The sequence below is a fragment of the Panthera pardus genome, unplaced genomic scaffold (genome assembly GCF_024362965.1).
Source record: "Panthera pardus isolate Hobbes unplaced genomic scaffold, ASM2436296v1 HiC_scaffold_6, whole genome shotgun sequence".
Lineage (NCBI taxonomy): Eukaryota > Metazoa > Chordata > Mammalia > Carnivora > Felidae > Panthera > Panthera pardus.
Genome location: NW_026526991.1, coordinates 69,456,385 through 69,474,057, shown reverse-complemented (window position 1 = coordinate 69,474,057; position 17,673 = coordinate 69,456,385). Strand labels below are relative to the sequence as shown.

General features: G+C 37.7%; 1 long non-coding RNA gene across 1 annotated transcript in view; it reads left to right on the top strand.

Annotated features, from left to right (window-relative positions):
- Positions 1–17,673, top strand: part of LOC109248998 (uncharacterized) — a 56,023-nt gene that overhangs the window by 30,658 nt on the left and 7,692 nt on the right. The window contains exon 2 of the long non-coding RNA XR_002072397.2: positions 15,034–15,093. This is a non-coding gene — a long non-coding RNA (uncharacterized LOC109248998). The remainder of the gene's footprint in view (positions 1–15,033; positions 15,094–17,673) is intronic.

The following is a 17,673-nucleotide window of genomic DNA, read 5'->3' as shown; positions in this document are numbered from 1 at the left end:
ATTTAGAGATTGGTGAAAATGAGGTAAACACGAGACCATTTGGGATCTTCTTTTAAGTGAGAAACTTACTGAAATATCCATTTTACCTTAGGTAGTGCATCGTGGTCTCCTAGCTCTCATTATTTTCTCCATATATTGGTTGGAAAAATCAGGATACAAAAATATTACAGCAGGATGAAGGAATAAAGGCGAATGCTAGTTTCTTCTTTATACTTTTTCTTATTTTTCAAGTTGTCCAAAATCAGTATGTATTGTTTTTGCATTCAGAAAAAATGTTATTTTAAAAGGTCAGCTTTCAAACTAGTGTTAGAAACAAAGATGAATTATGATATAGTAACATATAGAAGCCAGAGATAATTGGGAGGTCAAGGTAGGATTAAGCATTACATTTCGAGTTAGAAAAAGTTGTGAATTTACCAAAGAAATTCCAAAAATATTAATATGATTAAAAAATTCATAAACATTAACATATTATTATTAAAAAGTGATCTGATTCACATTGAAATCATAGCTGCTTAAAAATTCAGTTCGCTGTACCTTCTTGACAGAATTAAAAAAAACACGGCCAGCTTATGAAGGTAATTGAAGAAGATATAAAGAAATGGAAAGACATTCCCTGCTCATGGATTGGAAGAATAAATATTGTCAAAATGTCAATACTACCCAAAGCTATCTACACATTCAATGCAATCCCAATCAAAATTGCACCAGCATTCTTCTCGAAACTAGAACAAGCAATCCTAAAATTCATATGGAACCACAAAAGGCCCCGAATAGCCAAAGTAATTTTGAAGAAGAAGACCAAAGCAGGAGGCATCACAATCCCAGACTTTAGCCTCTACTACAAAGCTGTCATCATCAAGACAGCATGGTATTGACACAAAAACAGACACATAGACCAATGGAATAGAATAGAAACCCCAGAACTAGACCCACAAACGTATGGCCAACTCATCTTTGACAAAGCAGGAAAGAACATCCAATGGAAAAAAGACAGTCTCTTTAACAAATGGTGCTGGGAGAACTGGACAACAACATGCAGAAGGTTGAAACTAGACCACTTTCTCACACCATTCACAAAAATAAACTCAAAATGGATAAAGGACCTGAATGTGAGACAGGAAACCATCAAAACCTTAGAGGAGAAAGCAGGAAAAGACCTCTCTGACCTCAGCCGTAGCAATCTCTTACTCGACACATCCCCAAAGGCAAGGGAATTAAAAGCAAAAGTGAATTACTGGGACCTTATGAAGATAAAAAGCTTCTGCACAGCAAAGGAAACAACCAACAAAACGAAAAGGCAACCAACGGAATGGGAAAAGATATTTGCAAATGACATATCGGACAAAGGGCTAGTATCCAAAATCTATAAAGAGCTCACCAAACTCCACACCTGAAAAACAAATAACCCAGTGAAGAAATGGGCAGAAAACATGAATAGACACTTCTCTAAAGAAGACATCCGGATGGCCAACAGGCACATGAAAAGATGCTCAATGTCGCTCCTTATCAGGGAAATACAAATTAAAACCATACTCAGATATCACCTCACGCCAGTCAGAGTGGCCAAAATGAACAAATCAGGAGACTATAGATGCTGGAGAGGATGTGGAGAAACGGGAACCCTCTTGCACTGTTGGTGGGAATGCAAATTGGTGCAGCCACTCTGGAAAGCAGTGTGGAGGTTCCTCAGAAAATTAAAAATAGACCTACCCTATGACCCAGCAATAGCACTGCTAGGAATTTACCCAAGGGATACAGGAGTACTGATGCATAGGGGCACTTGTACCCCAATGTTTATAGCAACACTCTCAACAATAGCCAAATTATGGAAAGAGCCTACATGTCCATCAACTGATGAATGGATAAAGAAATTGTGGTTTATATACACAATGGAATACTACGTGGCAATGAGAAAGAATGAAATATGGCCTTTTGTAGCAACGTGGATGGAACTGGAGAGTGTGATGCTAAGTGAAATAAGCCATACAGAGAAAGACAGATACCATATGGTTTCACTCTTATGTGGATCCTGAGAAACTTAACAGAAACCCATTGGGGAGGGGAAGGAAAAAAAAAAAAAAGAGGTTAGAGTGGGAGAGAGCCAAAGCATAAGAGACTCTTAAAAACTGAGAACAAACTGAGGGTTGATGGGGGGTGGGAGGAAGGGGAGGGTGGGTGATGGGTATTGAGGGGGGCACCTTTTGGGATGAGCACTGGGTGTTGTATGGAAACCAATTTGACAATAAATTTCATATATTAAAAAAAAAAGAAATTTCAAGTAAGAATTACAAGCTAATTGAAGGAAAAAAAAGTGATATCTGAATGGAGAAAAAAAAAAAACCACGGCCTTCAAAATTACCTTAAAATTAAAATTGTAAGAAAGAGTTTAAGAACTCAAGTTTTAAGGATTAAAACTGGGAGGTCTTTTCACAGATATTTTATAATAATAAAACCTAAAAGATTTTTTTCCTCTAGATTGTATAAAAACCTGTTCCTCATTTCAGCCAATGTTAGTTAGATAATTCAGAACGTTCAGGTCAAAAACCGGACAGTCATTTCTCTCATCCCACATCCAATTGCTCACTATATCCTCTCTGCTCCTCATCAAAGTATGTCCAGAATCTGACCACTTACCACTCACACCTACTCTGGTCCAAGCCATCATCCGAACTGGTCTCCCCGTTACGGTCCTTCCCTTCAGTCTATGCTCAAAACATCATCCAACGAGTGATCCCATTACAGCATAAGTCAGATGGACCATTTCACTCGGAGTTGTTTTCAAACCTCAGACATTTCCCATTATGCTTGAAGTAAAAGCTAACGTCCTTGCCAATCCTTCTATAATCGGGTCCATGTTAGCCCTCTGCTCTTACTCTTCCTCCCCTGTTCCATTTCAGTCTTCCTGGCCTTCTTATTGTTTCTAGAACAAACCAATCAGGCCTTTGCAAGTGCTATTCTTTCTGCCTCAAATATTCTTCCTGCAGACATCCACACAGCTTACTCTCACACTTTCTTCAGTACTATGTTCAAATGTCACCCTACTTCTTTTAAAATTACAAGCCACCCCACACACATACTTTCCAGAATTTCCCAGAAGTTTCTCAGAATCTTCTCTAAACAGCACGTAATACCATCTAACATTCCATATATTTTCCTTACTTAACTCATTGTCTCTTGTCAATAGACTGAAATCTTCCTGAGGACAGGATTTTTCTCTGTTTTGTTCCCTAATGTATTCCCAGAGGCTAGAGTAATGCTTAGCGCACAGTGGCTGCTCAGTAAATACTTGGTGGCTGTTAAACAAAGCGGAGGTATCAGGTAGGGTTTTGGGAATACACTCCTGGAATCTGGAGAGAGGCCGGAGCTGGAGCTATAACTTTAGAAGTCATCAGTGAGTGGGACACCTGGGTGGCTCAGTCGGTTGAGCAGCCGACTTTGGCTCAGATCATGATCTCACAGCTCTAGAGTTCGAGCCCCGCATAGGGCCTATGCTGACGGCTCAGAGCCTGGAGCCTACTTTGGATTCTGTATCTCCTTCTCTCTCTGCCCCTAACCCACTCACATTCTGTCTCTGTCTCTCTCAAAAATAAATAAACATTAAGAAAAAAGAAGTCATCAGTAAAGATATTAAAAAGAAACACAGGAGAGATCTGATTTAAAAAAAAATATTCACAAGAAAAGTCATTTACACAATCTTGGCTGGAAAAGCATAATGATAAAAATAATGCACTTTTTGCAAATTTCAAATTGGCAAAATTTACAAAATCGAAGGCGATTCAAAAGATATGAAACTGCCACTAATTGCAGGAGTCTGAGTCAATAATTTTTAATTGCTTTCTACCTACATTTGCTTTATTTTGTATTCAAGGCTATCTTATCTTTTCAGTAAGTGAAGGACATGGATGCCTCCTCATCCTTCTGTTTACCATCTGATTTTAAACGACAACAACCATGGAACACTAATAAGGAAATGGAACACATGTAATGTGTTCCTCAAGAATTCCCATTCTAGCCTTCTTCTGTGACCGGTTAATTGTACTGGTGACTGGCAGGACTTGCGGGAATTGAAAGTAATATATTTGGTAGTAATGGCGATTACAATTCTCTCTGCAATAATTTGAAACTTAGTCTGAAGCTTCTTCAAAATAGAAATGCAGAGCCCAAGGTCAGACAACACTACTGAGAATCAGCTATTAGAATGCAGAGCAGTAGCCTGAAAGAGTCTGCTGTCTGCATTTTGTGGAAACAGATGTGAAAAGTGGGGAAAGTATTATTGAATCACCACCACCACTGCTTGGTAATTTGTGTTAATTGTATGTATGAAGTTGTTGGCCCATTGTACCTCTTAAACGACATCCCTCACCAATCCCTGAAATTTGTTTCTACAAGATGTAGACACCATTGAGCTGGAGGATGCCTCGCCTCAGAGCAATCGAAAGCTTTTTCAAACACCTTTAATGCATATTCACAACCACCACTTTCTAAAATGTAATATTTCATCACCTACTATATTTAAATTTCTAAAATCTGCACTATCTATTTCAAGTATGTTTAAATCAAAGTTTAAGTATTGGAAAAGCCTACATAATTTAAAAAGTACTATGTATTGGAGGGTGCTGACTAAGCAGACACTAGGCAATCAACAGGCCAACCTTAACCGCATGAAAACTGCAAATAATGGCAGGTTTAACGTTATGAAGATGAAGCTGAAAAGGAAATTAAAATTTCATAAAGAAAATAGACAAGTGAAATCAAATGAAGAAAAGCAAAAGATAAAGGCAAAAAAGTTGAAAATAAAAAACAACCTAAATAGTAAGGAAAACAGAAAATCAAGTACATGAAATGGATTCAGGGTCTAACTAAGCTAAAAATACATTGGTATTAATCAGCCATCATACTAAGCTCATATTTAAAAAAAAATAGAAATTATTACAACAGAGGTGAGGGGGTAAATGAAGCAAGAGAATTCTAGAATATTGTGGAGAACGATGTCAAATAGCTGGCCATTGTGAGTTTTCCTTAGTCTCCTTCCCAATAAAATCTCTAGAACATTCTTCTCCATTACATCTTCCTAGCACTCCTTACTGTATCTAACATTATAACTACAAATCTGCCTTCCTCACCACAACACACTGATTTTCCTAGAGGAGATTTCTATGGAGTATGGAAGTCAAGAAAATGACAAAGTTTGAGACCTTTCAGAATGACCCATTATAAATCATATTCAACACTTATTGAATACCAGCAACATAGACTCATAGACTCTCAAGGTCAGAAGAGATCTTAAAGGTCTTCTAGTCCAACCAAGCCTCCATTCTCAAAGTCCCTTTGTAACATTCCTGCCAAGCAGCTAAGCTATGCTTACTGAAACAGGTTGATTGAGGGAGAATTCACGATCTTCCAGAATGTCTCATTTTACCTTCAAACATCACTTCAGTCTGCTATTTATTCGCATTTCTATGTTCCTCAAACTAAACATTTTACCTCAGATATTTACTGATAAGAAAACATAAAAACATGTAAGTGACTACAGCCTACCTTATAGAGACTCTCATTTTATTCATATGATTGGGAGATTCCTGAAAGTCAGTATACTTTCAAAGGTACCCAAGTGATTCTAATATGCAGGCCAGGATTAGAAACATTGTGTGAAACTAAGTTCACTCCCACCATAATAGAGTTACTATTAGAAAATGTCAGATGACCATCTCCCTAAAACTTCTGTTTACTAATCTCAGATTGATTCCTTGAGGATTCTACAGTAGAATAAGGTAACATAACATGGAAAGAGTACAAGATTTGAATTCAGACAGAGCTGGCCTCAAATGATCTCTTTAGAGAGTGACCTCAGCCAGATGGTCTAACTATTCTGAGTCTCAGTTTCCCCATCCATAAAAACAGGATATAATCATTAATGGGAGTTGAAGGAAATAATATACTCCACATAAGAATACAATGCTATCATGCCCATCTGAGCCTTCCCTAGGTGAATATGGTAGACAAACCCTAGGGTGGCCCCACGATTCTCACTCCCTGGTATTCACATCCAGTTTGTTCTCCTCTTGAGTGTATGTGGGACCTGCGACTTGTTTCTGACGAACAGAATATGGCAAAAGTGAAAGGATTTTTGCAGGTATAATTAAGGTCCCAAATCAGTTGATTTTGAGTTAATCCAAGGGAAGATTATCCTGGGTGGGCCTGACCTAATCAGGTGAAAGCCTTTAACAGAGTGACTGGACCCTCCCCGAAGTCAGACACTTCAAGCAGTGGAGACTTTCCTGCAGGCTGATAAAGTCAGGGTCATGTTATAGAAGCTTATGTGGCAAGGAACTGCAGGTGGTCTCTAGGAACTGCAGGTGGCCTTTGGAGCCTCCAGGCAGCAGGTAGTGAAAAATCAGAGCTGTCCACCATTTAGCTTCAAGGAAATGAATTCTGCCAACAGCCTACGTGAACTCAGAAGCAGATACTCTCACAGTTAAGCCTCTAAATGAAAATGCATCTGTGAGCACCTGGGCAGAGGACCCAGTAAAGCTATGCCCAGATTTCGAAGCCATGGGAACTTTGAGATAATTAATAGTGCCTTGTTTTGAGCCACCACGTTTGTGGTCATTTGGTTTGCAGCAGTAGAAACGATAACCATTTTCATTTGAATGTTTCAAGTCATTTCATGGTCTTGGTCACTCTACCTAAAACATCTCCACTTTAGCAAAATTTCCTTTAAAGTGTGGCTTGCCCTCTGACTCTTGATCTCAGCTCAGGTCATGATCTCGCAGTTTGTGAGGTCTCTGCTTAGGATTCTCTCTCTCTCTCTCTCTGTCTCTCTCTCTCTCTCTGTCCCTCCCGTGCTCACACATGCACACTGACTCTCTCTCTCTCTCTCTCAAAATAAATGAGTAAACTTAAAAAAAATAAAAACATAAAGTAAAGTGTGACTTGGAAAAGTGGTTGCAACCGTCATAGTAAAAATTTATTCAGGCAAAAAGTATCAAAGGATGCTAAACCTGGGGTGGTGGTAGTGGTTGAAATTTAATGAGAAAAATGATATTTACAATTAAATTTGACTATGCCTTGTTTTATATCTAAGGCACAGATCTTCTGTTGTGTTAGTCTCACATTTAGAGTAAAGAGACAGGGGTGCTCTTATTATCAAATTGTTTTGCTAAGGAGCCCCTCCTTTGCCATCTGGAAAGTAACCCATTAAATCTGGATGTTTTGCAGAATTTCATAGTCATGAATATTTCAATTGTACTTTATATTAGTCTATTAGTTTGTATAATCATTTGCACTGAGTAATGACCTCACTAGCTTCATGTTAATTTGGCATACCAACATGCGTGTGTGTGTGTGTGCACGTTGGTGTGTACATTCTCCACAATCAGAGGAACCTCAGAAGTCTAGTTTTCTTCTTTTCATAGTTGCACAAAGTACATTTAAAAGTACCCTGGATCAATTCATATCCAAACATGTCAGGAAGCCTCATTCTTTCACCCTTGATCACTAATGATTTTATGTCAGACTATAGGAATGATCTATCTTTAATTTCCAAAAGGAGTCTTTTTATTAATTGCAAAGTGGCACGCAGAGGAGATTAACAGCAGCCCTCCTATGCCACACTCCACCAAACAGTCATTCATTGATTCCCAATGTCAAAGCTGTTAAAGACTACATATGTAGCTTTTCACCTTTCTTATTGAGGACATGACCATATGACCCTAAAGGGACCTGACAAAGATAAATGCTCAGAATGACAAAACGGAAAGATAGAAAGGGCTTGTGTTCTTGAAGATATCGCTCAGCCAATGAATTAACCAGACCTCTACTACCCTACTGATCTCTTTGAACATAAAAAATAAATGCTTCGTGAAGGCCACTTTTTTGGGTATTCAGTTACTTGCAGCCACAAACACCCTAAATGATACACTTGCCTATCTCTAACAACTTTTAGCCTTTCTAAGCCTCAGTTTTTTCAACAATACAAAAAGGAAATATGGAAATGCAGTCTTTGTAGATGATCAAGTTAAGATGATACAAATAGGTTCTGGTACCAATTTCAGTGTGTGTTTGGTGGTGGGGTTCCCCACACCAGCAAAGCAATTCTCTGGACACCAGTTGGGTGTCCTATAATTTGACTCAATTTTGACACTATCTACCCCAGAGGCAGCATTAGATATCACAGGATAAGGACTCAGTCCTATAAGACTGTCCCTTGTGTGCCCCCTACTCTACTCACTTCAGACACCAGTCACAAGTCCAGATTGTCACCTGCACTTCCAACATACTGGCTATACATGGAGGTTCCTACAACCCACTCCTTGGACTCAATTAATAGAGGGACTCACAGAACTCAGAGTAACATTTTCTTTACTAGTTTACTATAAAAGAATATAACTCAGGAACAGCCACATAAAAGAGATGCATAGGAGATGGTGTGGGGGAAGGGTGTGGCACTTTAATGCCCTCTCCAAGCATGTCACTTTCCCAGCACCTCTACATGTTCACCAACCTGTAAATTCTCTGACCTTCATACCTTTTTGGTTTTTATAGAGGCTTCATTACATAGGTATGATTGATTAACTCATTGACCACTGGTAATGGATTCAACCTCCAGCCCCTCTCACCTCTCCAGAAGTTGAGAAAGTTCCAATCTTTTAATCACATGGTTGGCTCCACAGGCAACCAGCCTCCATCCTTAAGTGCCTTCCAGAAGTCATCTCCTTAATATAACAAAAGACACCTTTACTGCTCCCATCACTTAGGAAATTCTGAAGGTTTTAGGAGCTCTGCACCAGAAACAGGGACAAAATATATATTTCTAATTATAAATCATGGTATCACATGAGGCCATTAGGGTGGGCCTTAATCCAATACAACTATATCCTTAATAAAAAGGGGAAATCTGAACACACACACACACACACACACACACACACACACAGGAAAAAACAACACATGAACAGAAAGGTAGAAATCAGAGTGATACATCTATAAGCCAGGGAACACCAAAGATGGCCAATAAACCATCAGAAGCTTTGAGAGTGGCTTGAAACAGTCCTCAGAAGAAACAAATTGTGCCAACACCTTGATATTGGACTTCTAGGTTCAGAATTGTAAGACAATAAATTTCTGTTGTTTAAGACATTCAATTTGTGGTACTTGGTTACAGCAGCTCTAGCAAACAAAAACAATTCAATGTGAAAAGTAAACCCAAATTCCAAAGGAAACCAAACAGCTACAACAACAAAAACAGAAAAGGATGTTCATTTTTTTATAGTTATACACTCATAAGCTGATGTTTATTTTCATGGATAATTGATGGTAGTACAAAAAAATGATTCTCAAAATAAAGTGTTTACATATGGACTAACCTTAGGTCAGAAACTAGAGAGCTTCTTGAAAGAGGAATATTTCAGAGGGGGGAAAAAAAGAAGTTGGAGGGCATGTATTTTAATAGAAGCTAAGAGGAAATTTTCAAATATACAAATGGAACAGAACAATAAAAAGGGTTAAGAGACAAGTGCACTTTCTTAATAAAACGAAATCACAAATGCTAGCATAGATTAAGAAGATAATCATGAGATGTGAGAAGAGAATCCATTTGGACATATCTTTTAATTTTTAATTCTTTACAAAGAATGTGAATTGTTATATTTGCATAGTTAATCATTACTTTTTAAGTCTTTCATTTCCTTGAAATTTTTTACTAAAGAATTGCCAGTGAAAAGATGTGGAAGAAGATGTTTTGTATTGAATTTGAATATATTATTCACTTAATTACAACCTTCGTGTAACAAAGGTTTCCTAATGTAGTCTCATCTAAAATTAATAGATATATATTCAGTGAGTCCAAATGTTTAATGAGCTACAAGGTTTATTAACATGCCCATTTTATTTATTTTTAGCTTTATTAAAGCTCATCTATTGCCCACAGGCTTGCGATGCACATATCACATAATAAAAAGGCAAAATTAAATTTAAATTCTTATGTAGCAGAATTTCCTCCAAGCAAATGAATACCAACATGGCTACATTATTTCAGAACTTCCAGATTTAAATTTGAAGATTAAAGCTTTTATTTGCTTTTAATTAATCTTGCATTTGTATTAGAGAGTGTGCAAATAAGTGCCAAAGTTACCAACAGACCTATAAAATGACATTTTAAATAAAAATGGGTATAGTCTCTGCAGTTTGGGGCTAGCTCTTCTGCACAAATAAATACCTTCCTCATCTATTGACTGATGGCAAAAATTATTAAAATGATTAATTCCTGTAAAAATACAAATACTCTTTTTTTAAAATCTTTTTAATGTTTATTTATTTTTGAGAGAGAGAGAGAGAGAGAGAGAACAAGCAGGGGAGGGACAGAGAGAGAGTGAGACACAGAATCTGAAACAGACTCCAGGCTCTGAGCTGTAACCACAGAACCTGATGCAGGGCTCAAACTCATGAACCATAAGATCATGACCTGAGCCAAAGTCACATACTTAACTGACTAAGCCACCCAGGTGCCCCAAAATACAAATACTCTTGAAGAGAGTAACACTTCAAGCTATTCTCGGTGCAAACACTTGAGATCTCACCGAAGTGCACATTTTTGTGGCTGGTGGGTGAATTCTAGGGAGTAAAGAAGCACCTATGATGAAGGCTGGAACCACCAGAACCGGCATTTGTCAGTTTCCTTCTTGTACTTACATCTATTCAGGATTCTAGTTTTCCAAATGAACCTCTTTTCATGGAAACCATGATATGGAAGAGATCCAGACACTGAATAGACTTGGCCTAGTTTAAATTTACATGTGAACATTTCTTGAGCATCTGTTATGCACAAGATACTGAGCTAGATTTTATGGGAGATACAAATATGAGAAGACATAGTGGCCAACTTCTCAGAAGTTTGTAATCTGGAAGGAGTATAAAATCAGTGTAAAATCCACTCAGTATATAACATGGTGGGTAAGAACATGGACCCAAGGGTTACTCTGGTGTGACTTCGGCTCCAACTTGCAAGTCATATAACCTTTCTGTTTCAGTTCTTCAACTGTGTAATGAGCAGGGCTTGTTGTGAAGAATGAATTAATATACAGAAGGCATTTTGAACAGTGTAAGCAGTAAGTGTAAGGTAAAAGAGTCACTTAAAAGAACTATTTTAAAAAGTGAAAACGTGGGGTGCCTGGGTGGCTCAGCTGGTTGAGCATCCCACTCGCTTTCAGCTCAGGTCATGAGTTCATGGTTTCGTAGCTTCGAGCCCCACGCTGGGCTCTGTAATGGCAGCACAGAGCCTGCTCCTGATTCTCTCTCTCCACCTCTCTCTGCCCCTCCCCCACTTGCGCTGTCTCTATCTCTCTCAAAATAAATAAACTTTAAAAAAAAAAGTGAAAATGGAGTTCAAGGTAGGGCAACATGGCATTTGATGGAAAATTCAGGAATGACTTTTCTAAGATAGATGGCATAAAGCAGACAATATTAGTGACCCTTCCCTTGCATCGTGCACAAAAGAACTTCTCCACCTTTTTAGAAAGTGCTTCTGCCATTTTGTGGCCTGACAACTTCACATCACATGTGGGTAGTAGAGCAACTTATTCTTTTCCTTTTGTATGCTCTTTCTCCTTGGTCACAATGAGAACAACTTGCACTAAAACTGTCATTTTACAACAAAAATATGTCAACATTTCACACATAGTCTTTGCAAAAATGTCAGTATGAATTTTTATGATGCAAGTGTCATGAATATCCTTCCACATTCATTTATTTTTAATAAATGAAGAAGTAAGTTCTTGTCTGCCAGGGGAATAGAGAACATAAGATGAATTTGGTTCATATCATGGTATTGATTTTTTAGAATGCCATGGATATTGGTGTGGTTAGGACTCAACCAAATAGTCTAGAATAAATCAAAAATAATTTATCATGCGTACACAAAGTACAATATAATACCTTTTCAAATGTTTGTATGTGATTTACAACTTACTTAAAAATAAGTCTTAAAAACTGCACTACAGTAAATTAAGCCATCATGCTGCACACCTTAAACTTATACAACGATCTAAGTCAATTACTTCTTAATAAAACCAGAAAAAAACTACACTACAAAAACTCTTAAAATATAAGCTTTCTCAATTTTCTTTTAACTTAAAGAAATAGGCATTGTGGATTGAATTGTGTCCCCCCAAAAGATAGGCTGCAATCCTAACCCCCACCCCATACCTATTAATGTGAGCTTATTTGGAAATAAGATCTTGCAGATGTAATCAAGTCATGAGGTCATACTGGATTAGAGTGGATATGATCATACTGATCAAATGACTGGTTTCATTATAAAAAAAAGCGAAAAATTGGGACAAAGAGAAGAGACAGACACAGAGCAGAAGGCCATGTAATGATGGAAGCAGAGACTGGAGGGATACAGCTAATTGCAAGCCAACAAATGCCAAAGATTGCAAGCAAACACCAGAAACTAGGAGGACACACAGAAGGCTGTTCCCCCAGAGACTTCAGAGGGAGCACGGCCCTACTAACACCTTCATTTCAGATTCATAGCCTCTAGAACTAATAAATAGAATGAATTTATTTGCCTTAAGCCACCCAGTTTGTGTACTTTGTAACGGTGGCCCTACAAAACTTATAGGTTGATTCATTCATTCAGGAATAATTATTGAATCTGCTATGTGCTGGGCACCACACTGAGTGCTGGGAAACCATGTGAGCAAGTGCAACAAAGTCCCAGTTCTTGGGCACATAGGCTCTTGCAAAGAAGATGAACATGAAACAGACAAAATAGATGATCACTTAAGAAATTCAATCTCAAACCCAAAGTACCTCTCTCAAGTCATTCTCTAGCACAATAGTTCATTTAATTTGCTTTATAATCTTCATCACTGTATGAAACTATTGTGTTTGTTTTGCCCTGTGATTGTTATCAGTCTCCCCTCATTCCATCCTCAGCTTTTAGAAGAGTATGTGACATTGGAGGCACCCATTAATTGTTGAATTAATTAATTAATTAATTAATTTTAAAAACTACAGCATAAGAGAGTGTTTATTAAGGAGAGGTGACCTTTTCTAAAAGGTCAAAACAAGCTTCCCTGTGGAAATGATATTTGGGTGGAATAATAAATAGGAATTAACTGCTCACTGGGGACTAACGAGAGTCAATTTGAAGAATAGAAAAGAGTGTTTCAAGCAAAGGAAACAGCATTTTTGAAGGCTTGCAGGCAGGAAAGAATATAGCATATTTTAGAAATTCATAGCTCAAGGTGGCTAGAGCCCCAAGTGTGAAAGGAACTTGATGTATCAAGTTGAGTTTGATGAAGCAGGTGGTGGCCAGATCACATAGGACATGGAGACCAGATCCAGCATTTTGACCTTAGCCTAGTAGACAATGGGGAACTTTTGCCGGGCTTTCAGAAGGAGAGTGAATGAGTATATTTGCCTTTTAAAATTTCCTCTCTGGCTCCTGGCTACATATTGGAAGCAGACAAGAATGGGCATAGAGGATGAGGGAGGAGCAGTATGGATGAGAGATAGGGTAGCTCAGAGAAGGAAACTGGCCATGAAGGAATAGACAGATTCAAAGGTTGTACAGTGGTTTAAAAAAACAAACAAACAAACCAACACAGGAGATTATGATGAATTAGATGTGAAGTAGTGAAGGATGAGAGTAAGTTTTCTGGTTCACGCTCCTGGGTGAATGTTATATCATTTTTTCTGATAAGGAATTAGAAGAGAATCGGGTAGCAGGGGGATGAGTAGAAGAGTCTAGTTGTGACCATGCTGAGTTGAGTTTCTAATGATGCACCGAGACACAGATGCTGAGCAGGCAGGGTCACAGATGAGTCTGGATCTTGGCCGAGAGGCCTGGGCCAGTGACATCAGTGTAAGGAATCCTAGACCTAGAGATGGTACCTAGTGAAAGTATTTAGAGAAAAAAGAAAAAGGTCTTGGATTATGTCTTGAAAAAATAGAGTACTTGGATATAGCCTTGATTTCTTTGCAATCTAGAGAGGTTTTTTTTTTTTCTTTTCCTAAACTTGACCTTTCCATTGTCTAGTTTGTTCTAAAACAATTAAAAGCATGCAGCAAAACATCGACTCTTCTGGATCTTATTATAAACACTGAAATCCTACGTGTCACTTAATGGAAATTATAAAATTTAGTTTGCTTCAGATGCAACTACCAATGATAAATGTATAGCTTTTAAGCCACTTGGCATTTATTGTGCACTTTTGTCAACTCCAAGTCAGTTTTGGATAAATATTCCTCATACAAGACATCAACTCAGCTTGCAATAATCAAACTTCCTATATAAATACCTTCACACAAACCCAAACCCAAGAAAATTTAATGTCACCAGATTCAATCCTCATTGCCTTCTCAAGTTTGAACTCCTCTTTCATTTTCTGATATGCCTTTGGATTATTGAGCACTTCAGGACTAGAAGAAAGGTAAGAAACACAGAAATGCTTACTACTATGACTATGTCATAAAACCAGCTTCGGGTCACAGGAGTGTCAAAATATATACAGGAGGCAATCACACGTGCAGAGTTTTCTTTCCAGAAACTACTTTGAAAGGTGCAATATTAGGGAATGTTCATGGAACCTAGTTTCCAATTAATTCACAAACATTGCAAATTAAAATGATTTCTTATTATTTATAAAAGCTTATTTCTAACTGACCCATCTTTGAAGAGTCTTGCATCTTAAAATTTACTTATTCTGTTCTCTTCCATCATTCTTGATTCATAGTTATAACAGAAACACCCTTTCCTCTACTCTCCTTCCTATTTACATAATTCATTTATCAGTGTTGATCACACAGAATCATAGGAACTTTGGAACTATAAGCCTCTTTAGAAGTTATTTGGTTCAATTTTATTTTCATAGTTGAGGAAACAGAGGCTTCAAAAGCATTAACTAACGTCCCTAAAAACACACCCAAACTATAACAAAATCCAAAAGTGGTTTTACTATTTTTTGGTTCAAACCAGTACACTATCATTTATATGCGATAATTTATCTTTTCATATTTTGGCAGGAAAAACTGCACCAAGCTGGACAACGTCTATCATTATACACAAGATTTACCCCACTAAAGGTAAGTTTTAATAGTAGACATAAATCCACTTTCCAATTATCTTTCAAAAGTTACTGACACCCTCTATTGTATAATAAAACTCTTATGAAAGTATAGCAATGCGCTTTAAGCTTTCCTCTCTCTGTTGCAGTATGAGGTCATATCTAGAATGTCCCTTCATCCCATTATAAAATAAAATCTGCATTTCTATGATGAGACTATCTGTACTCTTCCTCAATTCATCATATGAAGGGGAGTCTTAAAGGAAAATCATATTATCTGTTACCTCCCTATCATAAAAATAGGGATTTGACTCTCACTGTTCCAGAAATCTCACTAAATGAAAAGAGATTGTATAAATGCTGAATTTTCTTAAAAAAATAGATTACAAATATATTTTTTATCTCCTCTTGGAGTTTATCCTATTTGCTTCTCGTTCCTCTAAGTGACCTTTGGAAATATTACATTCCGCAATTCATGAGCAGGGGAAGGCATTCATTCCTGCTTTAATGAAGTAATTCTAGAAATGAGTTTCAGAAACAGTAATAGGGTATCACTGAGGACACAAGGGAGGGAAAGACAATCTTTGGCTAAGTATGACTCAACATGCACAATCTCAGGATATAACAGGAGAATTAGGCATATATTTAAGACTTCCTCAAATGTTCTCATTGCAAATTAAACAAAATCCAAATGTCTGGGTTTTAGAAAACCCACCACCATCTTGACATGCCTACCTCCAGCCTCACCTCAGACCACTTCCTCGCTCACTACCTGTCCCTTGATAATAACAACTTACATTTTTGACTGAAAGACCTTTCTTTTGTTTTTTTCTAATGCCTGGAATATTCTTTCCTTTGATCTTCATAAAACAGAGTGGCCTTCCCTGGCCATCCTGTCTAATACACATTACAATTTACCTCTGGTCTCTCCCATTATCCTGCAGAGCATGTATACTATCCAAAACTATTGTTATTTTACAAGTTTATTATATCCATCTTTCTCCCCTAGATTTTAAACTACATGAGGAAAGGGACTTTAATCCTAATTTACTCCTTGGTCCCCAGGCACACAGATCAGTATCCAGCACGTACCTGATGCTGGTATTAAATTGGGTGAAGTTGATGTTGCTCTAATACTTTATATACCTTTTATTCACTCAACTACATTTATTGGCTGCTCTGTGTAAGATAACTTGTTAGTCATTACCTAACAGGAAAAGTTAAAAATAGAATTCTTCAAATTCCTGAGATCAGGAGGAAACTCAAATCCTGAAGTTATAAAACTTTAGTATTGAACTTGAATGTACAGATCATCTAGTGCAGGCTCTTTGTCCTACATAGGAAGGAAGGGACAGAGATAATAGTGTCTTACCCGAAATAACATGTTTTCACTGCGTTTCTAGAAAAGAAGTTGCTAAGTCAGATCCTCAATGGAATACTTATAGCACTCGCATATGAAGTCTGCTTCCCAGCAATGAAGCAAAATTCACTACTATAATTATAAACATTATTACTATGATTACTACCACTTCCACTCTACCCCTCGGTGGATGTGACATAGCACTTTGTTTCCTAAATATAGGAAATACGGTCCCTATAACACATACCAAATCCTTTAAATGCCAAACAAATCAATTCAGTCACTCAAATACACAAATTCTATCAACTATCAACTGACAGACTATCGCCTGCTCAAACAAGCTGACAATAAAAAACAAGGACTACAGCCCCAAAGGGTTGAATTATCAGTGCCACAAAAGATACAATCACATACTGAGGCCAACACACAAAATTGATTCTTTAATTGGTGTGTAGGTTAAGGTTTGTGTTAACTCACATAGTACCTGTAACAGAAGGGTCAGTAAATATTGAGCTGAGTTTGTTACAAGTACAAAGTAGCCGTCAAATGGTGGCTGGACAGATGGATGAATGACTGACTGAAGGAAAGAATGATTCAGTTCAGGAAAGCTTCTATCAGCAGGTGCATGCTGCTTCACTCTGGGTTTCTCCGTGTGCCTTGCACAGAGCTAGGTACAGCCCAGCTGAAAAACGGCATCATTCAGGGAATCGAAGAGTCTTTAGGGTTAGGGGCAACTTAGAATAAGCCTTAAAATTTTTATTTCTCTCTGAAGACTTGACTTTACCACAGTCATCTCACCCGAATGTGGAAAATCTCTCCTAGTAAATGACACAAAAAGCCCTTAGGTTACAATTTTAGCTTATGGAGTATAACAAAAACCTCATTTCTTTTAAGATATAACAATATTTTAGTAGAGAAACATTTCATCTTTTGACTAAGTCTGTTGGGAAGCAATGAATTTGGTGGGTTTTAAGTATATCTAAAATTAATACAGTCAGGATCATCCCAGCGGAGCCTTGGTTAGCTTGTACTTTGCACACTGACAAAGTGAGGCACCAGAGAGTTAAGGGTGAGAGGAAGGAAGAAAAAGAGCTTCCTTATACCTGGCTGTCCGCCTCTTATCACTATCTTCTAAATGTCTGGAAGTCCCTTCACGTGCTCTGCTTGCTGGCTGTATCATGGTAACTCAACAAATCCCTTTTGCAAAAGCCCTCACCGTGTGTCTCCTAAATAGCACAG